This window comes from Chrysemys picta, unplaced genomic scaffold, assembly GCF_011386835.1.
Source record: "Chrysemys picta bellii isolate R12L10 unplaced genomic scaffold, ASM1138683v2 scaf1319, whole genome shotgun sequence".
NCBI lineage: Eukaryota > Metazoa > Chordata > Testudines > Emydidae > Chrysemys > Chrysemys picta.
This window is the reverse complement of record NW_027054026.1, coordinates 7,501-12,500: the sequence shown is the minus strand read 5'-3', so window position 1 is coordinate 12,500 and position 5,000 is coordinate 7,501. Positions and strand designations below refer to the sequence as shown.

Genomic DNA, 5,000 nt, shown 5'->3' with positions numbered 1-5,000 from the left:
GCGAGGGACTGCCTCCCGGCCGTCAGGATCGGGCCCACGGAAGTCTGATTTTAAAAAAAATTGGCCGACGCCACCGCGGAGGGCTACCCGAGCACCCCGGGCCCCGGAGCCGGAAAAGGGAAAAAAAGGATCGGGCCCACTAGAGACATGGACCCGGCCGCCAAGCAGGCCGCCCTGGGCTGACCCTCCCCGGCCGCAGCGAGGGACTGCCTCCCGGCCGACAGGATCGGGCCCCTGGAAGTCTGGGGGTGGGGGGGGGAAATCGCCCCACGCCTCCGAGGAGGGCTGCCCGGGCGGGCCTGGCCCCGGAGCTCGAAAAAAAAAAAAGGATCGGGCCCACTAGAGACATGGACCAGGCCGCCCTGGGCTCACCCTCCCCGGCCGCAGCGAGGGACTGCCTCCCGGCCGACTGGATCGGGCCCCTGGAAGTCTGGAAAAAAGACTGGAACCTGACGCCTCCGAGGAGGGGGCGCCCAGGGAAGGAGGGAGATCCGGGTTGACCTGGTGACCGGACGGGAAAGAGGCCACCGGGCGTCCCCCCCCTTAAAACCTAGGGGTTGACCTGGTGGCCGGAAAGCGAACCGGCCAGCAGGTGAACCCTTTCGATTCCACGGGTTGACCTGGTGCCCGGGAAGCGAACCGGCCAGCAGGTGAACCCGTTCGATTCCACGGGTTGACCTGGTGCCCGGGAGGGGACTCTGAAAATTTTTCAGCCCTTTCGACTCGGGGTTGACCTGGTGGCCGAGAGGGGACTCGCACGGCAGGCAAGCCGCCCTGGGCTCACCCTCCCCGGCCGCAGCGAGGGACTGCCACCCGGCCGACTGGATCGGGCCCCTGGAAGTCTGGAAAAAAGAATGGAACCTGACGCCTCCGAGGAGGGGGCGCCCAGGGAAGGAGGGAGATCCGGGTTGACCTGGTGACCGGACGGGAAAGAGGCCACCTGGCGTCCCCCCCCCTTAAAACCTAGGGGTTGACCTGGTGGCCGGAAAGCGAACCGGCCAGCAGGTGAACCCTTTCGATTCCACGGGTTGACCTGGTGGCCGGAAAGCGAACCGGCCAGCAGGTGAACCCGTTCGATTCCACGGGTTGACCTGGTGCCCGGGAGGGGACTCTGAAAATTTTTCAGCCCTTTCGACTCGGGGTTGACCTGGTGGCCGAGAGGGGACTCGCACGGCAGGCAAGCCGCCCTGGGCTGACCCTCCCCGGCCGCAGCGAGGGACTGCCTCCCGGCCGACAGGATCGGGCCCCTGGAAGTCTGGGGGCGGGGGGAAATCGCCCCACGCCTCCGAGGAGGGCTGCCCGGGCGGGCCTGGCCCCGGAGCTCGAAAAAAAAAAAAAGGATCGGGCCCACTAGAGACATGGACCAGGCCGCCCTGGGCTCACCCTCCCCGGCCGCAGCGAGGGACTGCCTCCCGGCCGACTGGATCGGGCCCCTGGAAGTCTGGGGGGGGGGGGGGAATGGAACCTGACGCCTCCGAGGAGGGGACGCCCAGGGAAGGAGGGAGATCCGGGTTGACCTGGTGACCGGACGGGAAAGAGGCCACCGGGCGTGCCCCCGTTAAAACCCCTAGGGGTTGACCTGGTGGCCGGAAAGCAAACCGGCCAGCAGGTGAACCCTTTCGATTCCACGGGTTGACCTGGTGCCCGGGAAGCGAACCGGCCAGCAGGTGAACCCGTCCGATTCCACGGGTTGACCTGGTGCCCGGGAGGGGACTCTGAAAATTTTTCAGCCCTTTCGACTCGGGGTTGACCTGGTGGCCGAGAGGGGCCTCGCACGGCAGGCAAGCCGCCCTGGGCTCACCCTCCCCGGCCGCAGCGAGGGACTGCCCCTCCCCACCCCCCGGCTGACAGGATCGGGCGCACTGGAAGTCCGGGACAGTATTTTCCCCGACGCCGGGGAGGGCGGGCGGAGGGGCTCTGGCGGCCAGCCCGGGCCCCGGAGCTCGAAAAGGAAAAAAGGACCGGGCCCGCGAGAGACGGGGGCCCTGCCGCAGGGGGGGGGGGCAGTCCGACCGGGGCTCACCGTGCGGCAGGCCCGGGCGTCGGCAGGGGAAAGCGGGCGAGGAGGCGCGGGGCCGGGTGCCTACGGCCATACCGGACCGAACGCCCCCGATCCCGTCCGATCTCGGAAGGTAAACCGTCCCGGGCCTGGCTAGTACTTGGATGGGTGACCGCCTGGGAATCCCAGGTGCCGTAGGCAGCTTTTCCCGGTCCGAGTCAGCTCTCTCTCCTTTTCTGGGGGGGAAGGAGAGGGGGGGACGGGCCGGAAAGCCCCTCGTCGCTCCTGCCGAGTCGGAGGTCGCGGCCGCAGGTCACGGGTCTGGGCGCCTGGGGTCCGGCTCCCCACCCACCCGGCTTCCTCCGCGGAGGACCCCCCCCGGGGCCACCGAAGCCGCTGGGGGAGACCCCGGGCATGGGGCGGACTGGCCCGGACCCTCCCGGCCGCCGGCCCGCAGGTCCGCCCCGAATCCCCCCCCGCGGCCACCCAGGCCAGGCCTGGCCAGGCGGGACGGACGGCGGGTGTCCAGCGCCCAGCGGCTTCCTCCAGCGGGGACCCACGGACCCCAAAGCCGCAGGGGGAGGCCCCGGGCCCGGGACGGACTCGCTCGGACCCCCTGCGCCCGGCCGCCGGCCCGCGGGACCGCCCCGAATCCCCCCGCGGCCACCCAGGCCAGGCCTGGCCAGGCGGGACGGACGGCGGGTGTCCAGCGCCCAGCGGCTTCCTCCAGCGGGGACCCACGGACCCCAAAGCCGCAGGGGGAGGCCCCGGGCCCGGGCCCGACTCGCTCGGCCCCCCCGCCTCCCCTGCGCCCGGCCCCCGGCCCGCGGGACCGCCCCGAATCCCCCCGCGGCCACCCAGGCCAGGCCTGGCCTGGCGGGACGGACGGCGGGTGTCCAGCTCCCAGTGGCTTCCTCCAGCGGGGACCCACGGACCCCAAAGCCGCAGGGGGAGGCCCCGGGCCCGGGACGGACTCGCTCGGCCCCCCCGCCTCCCCTGCGCCCGGCCCCCGGCCCGCGGGACCGCCCCGAATCCCCCCGCGGCCATCCAGGCCAGGCCTGGCCTGGCGGGCCGGTGTGCGGCTCCCCCGGGCTTCCTCCCCCGACGACCCGCGCCCCCCTGAGCCGCAGGCGGAGACCCCGGCCCCGGGGCGGACCGGCCCGGGCTCGCTCGAGCCCCCTGCGCCCGGCCCGCAGGACCGCCCCCCCGAATCCCCCGGGAGAGGCCCGGCCTGCACGCCACTGACGACCCGCGGCCCCCAAAGTCGCAGGAGGCGCCCCCCCCCGGTTAGCCCCGTCTCGCTCCGCGCCCCCCGCCCCTCGCTGCCGGGACCGGGCGCCGCCCCAGAGTCAGCCGCAGCCGGCCGGCCTGAGAGCTGCCCTCCTGTGGACGACGGTGAGTTTACCTTGATACTAACCGGCCGTCAGCCAGGTCAACCCCATTGCTAGACTGGGGTGGACCTGGTGGCCGAGTGGGGACTTGGAACATTTGACAGCTGCTTCCCGGGGCTTGACCGGTTGTCCTGAACGCCCCCCACCCCCAGCCCCAGCCCCCGGCTCCTGCTCCCCTCTCCCCAGCCTCGGTGCTCCGCTCCCTGCCTCGGAGGCTGCCTCTCTGCGGCGCCTGCATCGCCTCCGAGGACGCGCACCCTCCGGAGGCTGGACGTAAACCCACCACTGCCGCTGACCCGGCTCTCCGAGGGACGACTGTGAGGCCTCCCCCCCCCCCCCACCCCCGGACCGCCCTGGGGACGACTGCTAAGCCTCCCCCACCGGACCGCCCGGGGCAAGACTGCTAAGCCTCCCTCCCACACACACACACACACACTGTCGGGGGAGGACTATTAAGCTTTCCCCCTGGAGCGCCCGGGGCGGACGACTGTTAAGCCTGCCCCCGGAGTCCTCGGGGGAGGACTATTAAGCTTTCCCCCCTGGAGCGCCCGGGGGGGGACGACTATTAAGCCTGGCCCCCGGAGTCCTCGGGGGACGACTATTAAGCCTCCCCCGGACTGGCCGGGGGGCGACTATTAAGCCTCCCCCGGACCTGCTCCGTCTCGACTATTAAGCCCCCCTCTGTGGTCCTCAAGACCACTGCCGTGCTGCCCTCGGAGTGGGGTGACACCCGGGCCGGAAAGCAAACCGGCCACCAGGTCAACCCGTCGAATCCAATGGGTTGACCTGGTGGCCGGAAAGCAAACCAGCCGCCAGGTCAACCCGTCGAAACCAATGGGTTGACCTGGTGGCCGGAAAGCAAAACGGCCGCCAGGTCAACCCAGTAGATTCAGCGGGTTGACCTGGTGGCCGAACGGGGACTTTGAAAATTTGACAGCCGCTTCCCGGGGGTTGACCTGTTGTCCCGGTGGGGACTTTGAACATTTGACAGCCGCCTCCCAGGGCTTGACCTATTGTCCCGGTGGGGACTTTGAGAATTTTACAGCCGCTTCCCGGGGCTTGACCTGGTGGCCGAGTGGGGACGTTGAACATTTGACAGCCGCTTCCAGGGGGTTGACCTGTTGTCCTGAACGCCCCCCACCTCCCCCCCGGCTCCTGCTCCCCACTCCCCAGCCTCGGTGCTCCGCTCCCTGCCTCGGAGGCTGCCTCTCTGCGGCGGCTGCATCGCGTCCGAGGACGCTCACCCTCCGGAGGCTGGACGTAAAGCCTGACACCCGCCACCGCCGCCGACACGGCTCTCGGAGGGACGACTCTGAGGCCTCCCCCCACCCCCGGACCGCCCTGGGGACGACTGCTAAGCCTCCCCCCCGCCCACACCCACACCCACACTGTCGGGGGATGACTCTTAAGCCTCTCCCAGACTGCCTGGGGAACGACTATTAAGCCTGCCCCCCGGAGCACTCGGGGGACGACTATTAAGCCTCCCGCGGACTGCCCGGGGGATGACTATTAAGCCTCCCCTGGAACGACTATTAAGCCTCCCCCGGACTGGCCGGGGGGCGACTATTAAGCCTATCCTCGGGGGAGGACTATTAAGCTTTCCCCCTGGA

The 5,000-nt window shown here is 70.5% G+C and overlaps 1 non-coding gene across 1 annotated transcript; it reads left to right on the top strand.

Annotated features, from left to right (window-relative positions):
- The first annotated feature begins 2,081 nt into the window (after positions 1–2,081).
- Positions 2,082–2,200, top strand: LOC135979861 (5S ribosomal RNA). The gene has a single exon (XR_010597099.1). It is a non-coding gene; the product is annotated as a 5S ribosomal RNA (ribosomal RNA).
- Positions 2,201–5,000: the final 2,800 nt, after the last annotated feature.